At 47.7% G+C, this 15,920-nt stretch overlaps 1 long non-coding RNA gene across 1 annotated transcript in view; it reads right to left on the reverse strand.

The window, feature by feature from the left end:
* The window catches only part of LOC147022812 (uncharacterized), a 33,267-nt gene extending 22,824 nt beyond the window's left edge, over positions 1-10,443 (reverse strand). Inside the window, exon 1 of the long non-coding RNA XR_015059708.1 lies at positions 10,355-10,443. This is a non-coding gene — a long non-coding RNA (uncharacterized LOC147022812). The remainder of the gene's footprint in view (positions 1-10,354) is intronic.
* Between the last annotated feature and the right edge of the window lie 5,477 nt (positions 10,444-15,920).

Here is a 15,920-nt window from a genome sequence, read left to right on the forward strand (position 1 = left end):
TCACAATAATCATGTACAATAAAGCAAGTCAAGCACAGTTGTAACGATAAGCCAAAGAAATACCATGACTAAAACCGACACACGGCAACACTTAAACAATACTACTTTAATGGAGACAGGTGCCACCTACAGTCATTTATACAAACCCAAAGGAAAAGCAAAGTGGCGACTTCCCTGTGGGCCGTTGAGTCTCTCTCCCACGTCCGTCGGCGTGGTCGCGCCTGGCCCCGACTACTCTCGCGGTCGGCGAACCCTCTCCGGCACTCCTCGTTCGGACGCACGGGTCCACCACACAACCGGCGCTGTCGCGTCTGCGGTCCGTGCCTCCGTGGATAGGTCGCCCGCCAAACCGCGAGCGCAGGACCAACACAACAGGAACTCGAAGACGAGGGCCAAGACGAGAAGAGACTCAAGACTCGGACGACAAAAAGCTCTCGTGACAAAAGACTACCACTGCAGACGAGCGAAGAGGAAGAGGAGGAGGAAGAGAGTGGAGGAAGAGAGAGAGGATGCGCCCCGCCCGTGTCCGTCCTTTATAGCGCGGGGCTCCGTCCTTCGCTCCACCCCGTTTTCAGCTCCACCCTCCCTCGAGAAAGTTCTCGAAAAGGGGCGTTCCCTCACCCCGACCGCCTCACGCTGTTCATCCACCAATCGGCGGCGAGCAGCCCTTCCCCCTTCCCTCACACCAAGCGTGGGGAAAATGGCGGGAAAAGCCCACGAGCATCGTTGGTGGTTTTTGTTTGTTTGAAATAAAAGATAGAACAGAAAAATGGCTAACTCAACGCGTCGCAGCTCGGATGGATCACATAAATTCCCTCTATACAATGGGTTTGGGCTAACTACACAATTACTTATTGTCATAACTGATCTAAGGTCTCTTTATGGTGTAATGCGATTTCCACAACCGAAACAATATATTTGTTTTGCAATGTATAGTGCGATATATATATATATATATATATATATATATATATATATATATATATATATATATATATATATATATATATATATATATATATATATATATATATATATATTTGTTTTACAGTGTATAGTGCGATATATATATATATATATATATATATATATATATATATATATATATATATATATATATATATATATATATATATATATATATATATATATATATATATATATATATATATATATATGTTTTTTTTGACCATAATCCAAGAGGGGTGCAGGTGCTAAATTTTTTTACCTAATCGAACGAAAATGCGATCGCACGATGTTTTTTTCACACCATTTACATGCATCTCACGCTGAGTACTCATTCTGGGGTAGATGCACTTCTTCCTTGGACACTAGAATGATATCCATCCAGTTCATACTGTGTGTATATATATATAAATATATTTATATATATATATATATATATATATATATATATATATATATATATATATATATATATATAAATATATTTATATATTAGTGTAATGTTAACCTGAAAACATAAATATACACTGTTAAACAACTAAATATTAGTCTACTTAGTAATATTGTGAATTTTGTGCACGAGAAACACCCACTCCCTTCGGGAGCGTTGGCAGGTCATCTACCCCTTGCGAGAGGGAGAGAAAAAGAGAAAATTTGGTGATCTGGCCAGTCCTGCTTTTTTTTCTTTCTATGATTTTCAGAAAAAAAAAAATATATATATATATTTGAAGCTACATACATACATACATACATACATACATACATACATACATACATAGAATTGCCTTATTTAATATGATAGTAAAGGTACCCGGCATGGCCGAGCAATGCTTGGTCCATCCTCCCACCCCTTCATCTCCATCCGGACTCCCACCCCACCCACTCTCCCTCCAGACTCCCACCCCATCCACTCTCCCTCCGTACTCCTACCTCATCCACTCTCCCTCCAGACTCCCACCCCATCCAGTCTCCCTCCAGACCCCCACCCACCCACACCCCTTCCGCACTCCCACCCCATCCACTCTCCCTCCGGACTCCTACATCATCCACTCTCCCTCCAGACTCTCACCCCACCCACTCTCCCTCCAGACTCTCACCCCACCCACTCTCCCTCCAGACTCTCACCCCACCCACACCCCTTCCGCACTCCCACCCCATCCACTCTCCCAACGTACTCCCACTGCATCCACTCTCCCTCCGGACCCCTACCTCATCCATTCTCCCTCCAGACTCCCGCCCCACCCAGTCTCCCTCCAGACCCCACCCCACCCACACCCCTTCCGCACTCCCACCACATCCACTCTCCCAACGTACTCCCACCCCATCCACTCTCCCTCCGCACTCTCACCCCTCCCACTCTCCCTCTGGACTCCCATCTCATCCACTCTCCCTCTGGACTCCCCACCCACTCTCCATCCAGATCCATACCCCACAACACTACCTCGAAACACTTCCACGCCATCCACTCTCCTAACGTACTCTCACCCCATCCACTCTCCCTCTGGACTCCCACCCTACCCCTTCCTCTCCCATCCCGCCCATTCCTCTTCCTCCTCCCACCTCCGACTTGCAAGACTTTCTCAGTTTATTCACGCGTTGAGTGACTCGTGAATAAAATAAGAAAGTCTTGCAAGGCAAAGCACATATCTGGCTCCTAATCCGGTCGTCAGACGAGCTCTCTGTGTGGATTCTTCCGTATCTGCCACGCTGATTGGCTCTCTGAAAGGTGTCATACTAAATACCACCCGGAGACACCCGGAGAAGTCCGGAGGAATCGGGAGAAGTGAGGAGATGCCTGGAGAAGTCGGGAAATGCCCGGAGACACCCGGAGATGCCCGGAGACGCCCGGAGACTTGTTTTTTTTTAACAGTCGGAACTGCTGTGAAGCTCAATTCCGCAGTTTAAATTTTGAGGTTAAGAGTTTGAACAGTGACTCAAATTTTCGTTTCTGAAGTCGGCATCTCCAGACTTCTCTGGGGCGGTAACTTTATTTAATTTATGTAATTTCTGGACTTCTCCAGGCAGTAACTTTCATTAATTTATTTGATTTCCGGACTTCTCCGGGCATCTACATGAGATGTGCATAAGATTTAATTCAAGCCAGAACTGCCGGACTTCTCTGGGCGCTATTCGTAACTTTATTTCATTTTTTAAATTTCTGCTCACGTTTGAAAAATGCGATACACTCTACAAACTCTTAACCTCAAAATTTAAACAGCGGATTTGAGCTTCACAGCAGTTCTGACTGTTAAAAAACAAGTCTCCGGGTGTCTCTGGACTTCTCCATCTGAAAGGACCCCACTGATTGGCGAATAATGTTCACACGCTTGCTTCCTTACCACTATTCGCAAAACGTAAAGAAAAATTAATGAGTCACTACAGGGTCCATTAGGTGATAAAGTTGATTTTCAGTTTGATTTGATGGAAACTGAGGAGTCTATGGGGGCTCAAAGGCCTGATAACACGATTGTATTCGTGCAGTGAAAACTATGTGGGATGAGCAGATCATGAGCCTGGTGTTTGCTCAGTGGTTAGGGTGGTGGCTTGGGATCCTAGGGTCCTGAGTTCAAGCCCCGGTCGGCCACTGAATTAATACACCAGGGGGTTGACTCAGCCTGTCATCCTTCTGAGGTCGGCGAAATGAGTACCAGTTCCAGTGTGTGCACTGGTAGAGGGGCACTGCATCAGCGACACTGTTGCGCTTCAAGAAATGATAGCTACCCCGGCAGCTAAGCTGCCATACGACCACACACACACACACACACACACACACACACACACACACACACACACACACACACACACACACACACACACACACACACACACACACACACACACACACACACACACACACACACCAGATCATGAATTGATGAAAAACGTTCCATTAGTTTTTGGACAGCTAAAGGACCCTGACACTCCTTTAGACCCTAAAAGGGTCTGGTGTATTTTAAAGGGTCTAAAGGATGTAAGGCTCGAAAGACCCTAAAGGATGTAATGGTCGAAAGGTCTAAACAGTGTAAGGGTCTAAAGTGCTGAAAAAGCCTGGTGTTGGCTTAGCGGTTAGGGTGGCTGGCTTGGGATATTAGGGTCCTGAGTTTGAGCCCCGTTTGTTACCGATGAATTAACACCAGGTGGGATTGACTCAGCCTGTCATCCTTCCCAGGTCAGTGAAATGAGTACTAGTGTACTGGTAGAGGGGCACAGCATCAGCAGCACAGCCATACCCCAATATAATGATAGCTACCCGGCAGCCAAGCTGCCATACACAAGAAGAAGAAGAAGAAGAAGAAGAAGAAGAAGTGTTGAAAAGGTCTAAAGGGGTCGAAATGGTCCGACGGTCCGATGATCTACAGGTCTACATGTTTAACTGGTCTCAAGGGTGTAAAGGTAGAAAAGGTCTCTCGGGATTTAAAGTGTCACAAGGGTGTATAGATCTAAAATGTCTGTGGGATCTAAGGGATTTAGAGTATATTCCCATAGTACTTCGGTTCTAAAGGACCTAAATGGTCTGTAGGGTCTGAAGTGTTGAAAGTGTCAAAAAGGTCTAAAGAGTCGAAACAGGTGTAAGGTCAAAAGGGTATACAGGTGTAAGGGGAAAAGGGTCTGTCAGGGTTGAAAGAGTCATAAGAGGTCTCAAGGTCTGTGGGATTGAAGGGGTCTAAAGTGTACGTGACAAAAGTATTTAAAGGCCTAATAGGGTCTAAAGGATGTGTCTGATCTCCCAACCCTGAACATTGAGTCCTGTTGACAACATGGCTTCCCCTCGTTTTCTATGATAGCAAGAACAACAAGGACATCGTTATGGGTCATTTTCGAGGTCATAATTTAAAATTGGCAATGGATATAAACCTTCAATTTCTACTGTAGATTGGTCTTTTATTCAGGATAAAAATAAAATCGAGATATGTGTTCTTTATGGGGTCCTACAAGGTCTAAAAGGAGTCTTCAAATTTCGAAGTGGATTAAAAAGTCTTAAGGGGTCTAAAGGGTATGTTCCAATCGTAGTTGGAGTCCAAAGTGGTCTAAGAGGTCTAAATGGTGTAAAGGTCTTAAGGAGTCTAAATAATCTAAAGGCCAAATATATCTTCAGGTGTTAGGGGTCTATAGGGGTTTACAGGGTCATAAGGGGTCTAAAGGTCTCTGGGTCTGAGGGTTATAAAGGGTACGTACCAAATGTATTTAGGGTCTAGCTGGTCTATAGGGTCTAATGGGTGTATATAGTCTAAAAGGGTCTTAAAAGGTCAAAGAGGTTTAAAGGTCGAAAGGTTCAAGAGCTCTAAGTGCTCTCACTGGTCTGGAGGGTCGAACGTGTTGAAGGGGTCAAAAGTGTCTGAAGGGGTCTTAATTGTCTCAAGGGGCCTAATAGTTTAAAGGGCCTATGCGGTCTAAAAGTCTAAAGGGTATGTTCCAATAGTAGTTGGAGTCTAAAGTGGTTTAAATTGTGTGAGCGTCTCAAGGGGTCTAAATAGTTTCAAGGCCAAATATATTGTTACGGTGCCGGGCGTCGTGCAGCGAACCGACCGCTCTGATGGAGCCGCAAGTCGAGTCGGCCCGACTGATCGCCCGGAATATAGATCGCCGCCCGGATAACTCCGAGGCCGACGGGTCCTTGTGCAAGAACCGAAATACGCCAATGGGCAGACCACGTGGGGTAGGGTCGATTGCCAATCTTTAATTTACCTAAATACCCACGTGATCCAACTACCGGGGTATTTCACCATCGACGGAACTCGTACGAAACAAGCCGCTTAAGCGAGCCTGTCCCGTGCACGATTCCGAGCGGCTTAATCGCCGAGAACAGTCGGTCCGAATGTCCCCCTTTCACGGCAAACCAATGGCTTTCTAAGTCCCAACACACGAAATGCTCAGTCAATGAAAGAATCGACACGACGAGCTGAAAACATTTAACAATTGGGGTATTTATTAATTATAATAATAATGGGGAACTAGGGAAGCACGTAAGAGCAGAACTATACCGACTGTACGAAATGCAATGCAATCATTTACAGCACACAAAGCACTTAAGGCCCAGTCACACCTTGACGTTTTAGCCAGGAATGGCAACGTATAAAAACGCACGTAAAACGTTGGCGTACGCTGAAGTTTTGAGGTTTTTTTTTTTAAGTTTTGGTCGTATTCATAATGTGTTGGTCGCATGCATAACGTATTAGTAACGGGCACAGAACGTTTCGTTGTGTTTAAGATAACTTATAACAACGAATGCTTAGCCTGTTGTCGGCGTTCACAACCTATGCCCAACGATAGTTTAACTTAGTCATAGTGCGCTGCACGTATCGCCGACGAACTCGTGGCGTTCTTTGTTAAAAACCTGCCGCTCGCCGATTTAAATCATAACCGCCTGAAAATTGGAAGTGTCAACATCGCAGTCACACCTTGACGATTTAGCCAGCGTATGCCGACATATGAAAAATGTGTCTAAAACGCTGGGACACGTCGAATACGGTATGGGTAAGTTGTGTATACGTTAGGAGCACGATGAAAAACAATGAAGTACGCTGGCATATTACGTGGTGCATCTAGTACGTCGTGAAATTTCAAGCATGCTGAAAATTTTACGACGTACTCAATGTATAGCTCACAAGTTCCGCATACGTTGGCGTAAGTTCTCGGCACGCTCCGCAATCGTTTACACACGTCGGCCACACGTTACTTGTAAGTTACTCATAAGTCGAAACACGTGGAGGTAATGTTTAGCATACCCGAAACTTAATTTTTAACCTACGAGTAACATGCTTTGAACATATTAGTAGCGTGCTTTGAACCTATGAGTAGTGTGCTTTGAACCTATGTGTAACGTATCTCAAACGCACATTGGCATATGCAGACGAATTTGATTGACGTCTTCCGGACGACCACAGAACTTACTGAACGTGTTTCTAACTTACAGCTATCGTATATTGGCGTATTGGCAGCGTTTAGGGGAATTGGTATATACAAATGGGCTTCACAAGAGGAACCCGTCAGTGTTCCAGACTCCATGTTGAGTAGATGTCAATGTCAGTAGCAGAGGCAGTAGCAGCAGTAGTAGTAGTAGTAGTAGTAGTAGTAGTAGTAGTAGTAGTAGTAGTTAGAGAGAATTTAGTGATGTCGATGTTAGTAGTAGCAGTAGTAGTAGTAGTTCGAGAGAATTTAGTCATGTCGATGTTATTAGTAGTAGTAGTAGTAGTTCGAGAGAATTTAGTAATGTCGATGTTGGTAGTAGTAGTAGTAGTAGTAGTAGTAGTAGTAGTAGTAGTAGTAGTAGTAGTACTTTCAAGTAACGTGTTGCAAAGTGTGAACAACGTTCGTGTAGCGTGCTTACAAAACGTTACTCATAGGTTAGAAATAAGTTTCGGGTACGCTAAACATTACCTCCATGTGTTTCGACTTATGAGTGAGTAACTTACAAGTAACGTGTTTCAACGTGTGTCAACGATCGCATAACGTCCCTCCAACTTATGGCCAGCGTAGTGGAACGTGTGAGTCATACGCCAGCATACGTCGTAAAATTTCAAGCATGAAAAAATTTGAGGAAAACCCAAAAGTTCAACATATAAAGCCAGCGTACTACCACTTATGGCAGTGTTTTTCAGCATGGTCTTAACATATACATAACGTAACGATAACGTATTCGACGTGTTCCAGCATTTTACAAAAAATTTTGCAAAAATCGGCATAAGCTGGCTAAAACGTCAAGGTGTGACTGGGCCTTTAACAGTTTCCTACTTATTAAACGGGCCCACGGACACACGTACGCACACACACACACACACACACACACACACACACACACACACACACACACACACACACACACACACACACACACACACACACCCAAGAAATGGTGACTGCCGCCTTTAATAACGGGCTCCAGCTCAGAGGACAGATGAGCTGAAACCCAGAACCTATCTCGAACCTCTCCACCTCGTGTGGTCTTCAAGCTGTTCGGACCCGGGCTCCAGCGAGAGCGAGCTGGTTCCAATCGCCATGAGCCGCGATCCTTCCCGAGCTCCAGCGAATCCTCTCGTGCTTCCGAACATGTGCTGGTGAGATGACACGCCAATCCTTCCCGTCAATGCGTCGCTATCTTGAAGAACCGCCTCCAAGATGAGGCCGATGAGTCGCACCAAGCTGGGAACCAAGCGGAGAACAAAGAGCTCCACGAACCAAGAAGAGCCAGCTGAGCAACCAGCTCAACTCTCTTCCGATGAATAAAGCCTCTCACAACACGAACCAAGAACTCCGAGCCGAGCAACCAGCTCAACTCTCTTCCGATGAACAAAGCCGACTCTCTTCGACGAACCAAGCCAGAGCCCAAAAAGCGAACCGAGCCAAGCAGAACCCGAAGGTCTGCTGAAAAGCCAAGCCGAAGCAAAAAGCTTACTAAAAGCCAAGCCAAAGCAGAAAGCCTTCAAAAAGCCTCCTCCCTAACCCAAGCCAAGCAGAACCCGAAGGCCTACTACTGAAAACGCCATCCCGAACAAAGCAGAGGGTCTCTTCTTTATTCTTATCGGCGCCCTCCCCCGCTCCCGGCGTGACTCATGCCCTCGTGCTCCATCCCCTGCTCAACCACGGGTGGGAGGGAGTTGTTGACATCATGAATCACGGGATGGGAGGGCTCTTCTTCCTCTTTGCAGAAGAGGGGGAGGACGTCTTCATTGTGTCATGATCGCTCCCTAACTATTAAATTGAATCTTGCAGCGCACTTAATCGATTTCTGCCCATTAAACAATGGAAGGTGAACTATCCAGGGAACAAGCACTTATCGACATAACTGACTAAAGGAACCTGAATGTTGTGTGCAATCAAATTCCCAAATTCGTAACAATATATTCAGGTGTAAGTGGTCTACAGGAGTTTAAAGGATCATGAGGGATCTGAAGGTCTGAGGGTTCTAAAGGATACGTTCCAAATGTATTTAGGGTCTAACTAGTCTATCGGGTCTAACGGGAGCATTGAGTCTAAAATGGTCTCGGAAGATTAAGTGTCTAAAGGGTCTTAAAAGGTCGAAGGGGTTTAAAGATCTGAAGGTTCAAGAGCTCGAAGCGGTCTCACTGGTCTAGAGGGTCTAAAGTGTCTGAAGGGGTCTTAATGGTCTCAAGGGGCCTAATAGTTTCAAAGGTCTATGAGTTCTAAAGGTCCAAAGGGTGCATTCCAATTTAGTAATTTTCGTCCAAAGGGTATCAAGGCATCTGAAGTGTCAAAAGGGTCTCAAAATGACTAAAAGGGATGAAAAAAGGACTAGAAGGACTGTCCCCTCTCTGCCCTCCACCCACACCCTAACTCTTTGTCCTCCCATCAACCTTTCTTTCCCATTCATCAAAGCAAGAGGGCATTAATTGACATTCAGAGGTTAAATTAAATGAAGAGTTTAAATTAAATTGTGATTAAGATCAAATTAAATTAAAAGGTTAAATTCAGAGGTTAAAATTAAACTACGATGAAACATTGTTTTTTTTACATTTAATTCACAATCTTGTGAGATGACGGAACCTCGCGATATGTGATTGTCATAGAAACATCGATTACGATTAGATTTTGAGTTAATCAGTTCATTATCTCACGGCCTGGATGGAATTTTTCTTCATGGCTCCATTAGTTTTTTCTGCATTGATGTCAGGGATCATCATGCCAAGCATCAAAACGATCCGTTGAGTCACCTCGGAGGAATAGGAAAAAAAAAACCACACAAAAAATGGTAATGGACCCATTGCCTGGAGGAAGGTCTCACTGACTTACTACCTGACTGACTGAAGGGACATCGTTATGGCTTTAACCACTCATCTCGACTCCATCTCGAATCCGTCGTAGAGGAACTAACAACAAGCCGGTAGACGACATGGTTGGTCGCTATATAATTGCATACCAGTCATAGAGTTTTTGACGGATCGGGCTGAAATTTTTTGACAAAGAGGTTGTTTATAGTGCACATAAAAGCGCGGAAGCCGATATAATATAAAAATATTTTTCGGATTTTTTCAAAAATTTCAAAGTCCCGTTGCTAGGCAACGGTGGCGTCCATAGCAACGGCGCTCAAAAGCATACAACTAGATCCTGGTATGAACCTACCAGTCAAGTTTCATCAAAATCGGTTGACTCCTCTGTCCTCCAGAGCAGTTCATTACATACAAACAAACAGACGGAAAACCTGACAATAACGGTAGTCTCGCGACCACACAATAATGTCCATACTGTACAACACTGTACTGTCCTGTATACAGATATATTCGAAGAAATAAAACTTGTTATATCATATGAATCCACAGCACTTCCCTCCCCACAACCTACCTAACACAGACAGTATGGCAGATGACGATGCAAAAAGGGGGTGGGGGGAAATGGTCATGTGGGTTTGCAAAAGCATTCTTGAAGCACTTACCTTGTAGTTTGCGACCCAGCAGGTCCGGTGTTTATTTCCTAAACAATGTGAAATGTGTCGTGTTCACGTTGAAAATGAAAGGCTGACATTGTTCCAGCAAGTAATGGAGAAGGTAGCGATGGCTGGAAGCCAATGGAATACGCAATGGTTGTATGATACTCAATACCTCTACTGACGCCCCTCAAATTCCCCAGACCCTGCAAGTTATACATGTTATCCTCAGCTGACCCGTGATACTCTCTAACACAGGTAGTACTGTATATATATATATATATATATATATATATATGGCTGCAAAAGTAGGTATACAGTAAGGACTGCACTTGTTTTCATTACTGTATACCTACTTTTGCAGCCCCCTGTATACAACACTTAACTATTGATTGATTAATTCATTGATTGCCCCCCTAATGATTGTGATAACAATCCTGTCCATCATGATGGAATGATGGAGTAAGGCATAATATATTCAAATGGTGGCAAATAAATAAGAAACATGACAGAGTTAGCAGATGTGGGATGTGGACTGGGAGGTGAGATGTGAGGGATGGAGCAAGAAGTTGGAAATGAGAAGCATGATGAGGTCACCAGAGTGAAAAAGAGGTGAGTTTGGATGGTAGTAAGACGGGTCTTTCACTCAGAGTGTTGAACGCATGGAATGGTCTACCTGTAAAGGTAGTGTCGACAGTAAAGTGGATATTAAAATTGAGTTGGATAGGTATCTCTAAGTAGTGGGGATGGGGGGTAATTCCAATATATATATATATATATATATATATATATATATATATATATATATATATATATATATATATATATATATATATATATATATATATATTGTTGCGGCTTCGCGCCCGCCGGCGTGCTGACGGCCACGTAACTCGAATCGCGGCACGTCGCCCACCGGACGGACAATCCAGTCGTGACCCTCTCGGACTAACGCCGGGAACCAGTCACGGGTGGACCTTTCGGTCTCACCGCGATCGAGCCAATCAGCCCCCGCGTGGGATGGGGTTGCTCGCCAAATAGGGTCGACCTACCTAAGTACCCACGCGGAGGGTAGACCAGGCGATCGCACCTCGCCGCAGGTCGACTTCGGACACGGGCCCGCAAGCGACCCGTTCCGTACTATCAGAATAACCGGCGGTGTTATCGTCGACCTCGACGGTTCGATTAATTATCGGGCGTATTCAGCCCACTACCAACCCTTTACGTGAAGCAAGATGAGGATTCAATGGGAGAAATGACGAAGCGGGAAACGAGTTCAACACAAAACACATTTATTCGCGGCACACGGGAAGCACACATTCAATTCCACCAAAAGCACACAGAAAAGACACAATGCAATTTACACAAAAGCAAATATAAAGCGAAAACACAATTCAGAGCTAATACCGACTACCGAGCACACGGCAACACTTATACAATTCTACTTCACAGACGGCGCCGACAACACATACCCAAAACCAAGGAAAGAATACCCTCAAGGATGAGGCGGGCCTGAGGCCGAGACCGGGTCGCGCCTACCCGTCTGGTGATGAGACGCGGAGCGGCGATGGCGCCTCAACTCCGCGGGCCTCGCGGGCGGTGTCTGGTAGGGGGGTGGGAAAGGGCCCCTTGGTCGCACTATCTCAGCGCGGGGGAAACAGGAGGGGTTGCTGATGCTCGGGGTATAGAGGATCTTTGTATCCCGCGACGAGCGTCTCCCACCTCGGCCAGGTCGCGCTGTCGGCCTCCCTCGGGTGCAGCTTCCTGCACGACGCGAGCACCCCCTCGTCTGGTGTCGCCGCCTTTCCACAGCTCCGTCCCCTCCGTTCCGACTCCAACGCACACGACGAGCAGCTCCACCGCCCGCGAAGTCTTGACTCTCTGATTCCGACTCGCCTACTCTCCTACTCTCCGCCTCTGGACTCTCCTGACTCTCTGACTGACGAACACGGTCCTTTTATCCGCCCCGTAACTTCGCCCTCTCATCTTTGACCCCCTCCCTTCGACCTTTCACCTCGCTCCCCATTGGCCCGAGAAAAAGTGGGCGTGAAGGCTTTTGATCCATAAATTTGCATATATCGATCGCCCTGGGGCGAGGCCATCGCCCCTCGCTCACCGATTGGACGGCAAAAAGTGGGCGTGTGTCGTTTTTGATCCGTTTTTGAAGCACAAAATCCGTGATTTTGTACACGCTGTTCGACGCGCACCCTGCACGAGTCCAACACCGGTACCCACAGCGGGGCAAGAACGGTGGCGATGCTACGGTTGCGAGGTGTGACGGGAAGGTCGTGGCGGTTGTGGTGAAGCGGCGTTGTGGTTGGTGGTTGATGTTGTGATTGTGGTGGTAATCATGGCGGTTGGTCCAAAATAAAGATAGTAAAAGAAAAACGGCTATCCTGAAGAGTCGCAGCACGCATGAATGACATGTATTCCCACTAGACAACGGGTTTGGGCCTAACTACACATGTACTTACCGAGATACCTCACCTAAGGGACCTGAATGGTGGTTTGCGAATTTGGTAACCACAACACTACCCCCTCCCCTTTTTACAGACTCGTCCCGAGTCGTCAAATTTTCGTGTGCCATAATGTGTAGTTTTCCCCTAGTACATTTTACCTACGGATCCCTGAGTGCGACATTCATGGTATTCGTGTCCCCAAAATAAATAACCTGAGGGCTGCGTAGCTACCTAAACAAACTCACTCACACGGACGACTTAAATAAAATTGCCGGCGCTAGGACATACATGCCGGGGGCGCACTCATATTTACAGTACATCTTAACCTTAACTTACAAATTTTACACTAAACCATGGCCCACGATCATTGACTCTGCAAAAAGAAAGCAGTTAGCAGGGAGCCAGGCTGCCCGCATGCAGTCTCTGGCTCAAAACAATGCAGGTGACAGGGAACGTGGCTGGCTGCTCACACGCAGTCCAAGGCCTTCCCTTTTGAACTGCACGCAGTGAACCACAACGGTGCATGGGCTGCACAAACGCAGTCTCCGTGCCAGCTCAAGTGGCACACGCAATGAGCACAACGAATGGATGGATGGACACAAACACGGGGCACGGACCGCCACTGCAGGCCCGTGTTGTAGCTGCCAACAGGGCAGTTCTTGCAGCTTGCAAACTGTTGCCTTGCGGATCCTGGCGCACATGGAAATGAACAAGGGGGGGGGGGGCAAAGCAAAAATTGAACGGGGCTGGTGAACGTGGGCAGTGGGCATGGCATGGCAAAGGCAGCAGGCAAACACAGCCCGCAAATGAACTGGCCGGCACAGGCCTTGAAGTACCACAGCTGCAGATGATCCGGCCGGCACAGGCCTGGCAGCACACAGCCAGCAGATGAAGCTGGCCAGCTTTTGCCGTCAGTGGAAGTTGGTGGAGGGAGTGCGGTGGTGCTGGCCACTTGGAAGGCGGGCTCGAACCTACCTACCTGTCTCCCTCCCACCTATTGCCTTTGCCTGTCACTGTACATACCCACTCCCTTAATTTGTCAAACCCCAATTTAGCCCCAACTTATTTTTTTGTTGTTTTTATTTTTACTTCCCCACTATAAATCGTCCCCTAACCCCCTTTATTGTCCTTGTTCGGCTAACCTATCCTGTCACCTAGCCTACTCCCAACCCCTACGTTCCCTTCCCGGAGGGGAATAAGGGAGAGCTAACGCCCTGTGTCGAGGCCCAACGAAGCCTCAGAATGGCCTCCCCAGAGTTCGGCGATCTATAACCAAAGTGGGTCCAGCGGCCCACAACGAGAGCGAGGGGATGGATGGTGCGGAGGGGTACATCTCCTAATCTACCCTAACCATTTAAGTTAAACTACCCCGGGGCTTTCAACAAGCGCCTCTCGCTTAAACTATTGGTTCTAACAACCCAGATTCCCGTCGCCTATGTTGGTGTCCTCACAATTTCAGGCCTCGCCCCCCAATTTTCTCTCCGTGCCCTCACACGGTCTCCTGGCTGGGACACGTGGCTCCCTTTGGCAGGCACGACCCTCTGCCGAATCTCCCGCTATGGCACCCCCGGGCACTACACTGCCTCCGAGCCTACCAGCTCCCTAACACCGGGGAGTGCCCCCCATGGCACCTCCCCTGAAACGCACACGTGGCAGGCCGGCCTCCCGGGCCCCTTTCCGAGGGTCACCCGTGCCCACAACACTGCCCACGCGGCTAATGGCGCCCCGGGCCCCCGCACCAAGCAGGCGCACCCGTGCCCACTACGCTATCCCGGCCCCCCATGGGCCCATGGCCTACCGCGGCCGACTAGCCTGGTGCCCGGGGTACCCACTCAGCGATACTCACCTTTCGCAGCCACGCTCCCAAGCCCGTCAACAGGGCTCCTGCACCCCTCCAAATGGGTTTCGAGCCTACTTCCCCACCAACAACAAAACGACCTCCAATTTGTAATTTAACTAACCCCCTAACTCACTTTACTCTGACCCCGGGGTCCCTTGGGCGGGAGTCACTCCTCCCCCCAATCACTCATCGCACCATGCATTTCCCATTCGCTCCATACACACAGACCCGCTGGCCTCACTCACTCACCAAGCACATGCCTCCACCTCATAACTCACCAACAACTCTTCAACACACTCACCGCTGAACTCTGCCATCCTCCTAACTACCTCCCCTAACTAACTCGTGCTCCCACGTCGTCCCTTAAACTAGTAGCACGTTCCTTTTAACACTACGTAGCTAAACTACGTCAACTCTACACACTCACAAGTCTGTCCATGTCTCCAAACTCAAAAATTCATTTTATTTCCCAACCTAAATCTGGCTACAATCCCTCTAACTAATCCATTCCACGGACTCCATGAGGACTTACCCCTGCCCCATGAAGTCGGTCTAACTAAGCTAACCCTTCCCCCTAACTAGTTTTCATCCTGTGCCCAGGGTCAAGGGGGTCTTCCACCCCTTGCCCAGGAATCCTGTGCACCCGAAAGTGAGGCTTGCTTTTTTTTTTTTTTTCTTTTTTCATGCGCAGCACCTGCGCGGCAACTCGCGCACTTTGCACCTGCCCGTGACGTCATGCAGCTGCACGTGTTCCTCGTCCCTCCTTGGACGGTACCATCCGGCAGAGATACCCCTCCTGCCGGATTCCAACCCCACGTGCAGCCATGGCGTCACCGTGCGCATAAAAAAAACACAAGCCCCACGTCTCGAGGGCTTCCCCACGCGAACACATGTGCTTTGCCCGTTGGAGCTGAACACACACGATCGCGTGGAGAACCCGTCCGGTCCAAATCCATTTACCTGCCTAAACTTTGTCCGTCCGCGGGATCGGCAAATCCACCGCTGGCGTTTCCGGACCGGGACTTCACCCTCGCAAGCGAGCACGTGGTGGCCTCGTGCGTTGCACAGCACGAACCTCGTGCTCACTGCTGGGTGAACCCGGCACGGTCCTCGAAACAACTACAGCCGCTACTCGGCTTTCGCTCCTCTGTCGCCGTCTCCGTGTCCATTCCACACACGCATACCTGCGTGTTACGACGCACACAGTCCACTCCATCACATTCACACCGGGAGACGCGGCTGCGTGCTCCCGCATGCCAACCGACATCTCCCTTAA

The sequence above is a fragment of the Eptatretus burgeri genome, chromosome 7, assembly GCF_056783735.1.
Source record: "Eptatretus burgeri isolate ZD-2024b chromosome 7, Ebu_testis_v1, whole genome shotgun sequence".
NCBI lineage: Eukaryota > Metazoa > Chordata > Myxini > Myxiniformes > Myxinidae > Eptatretus > Eptatretus burgeri.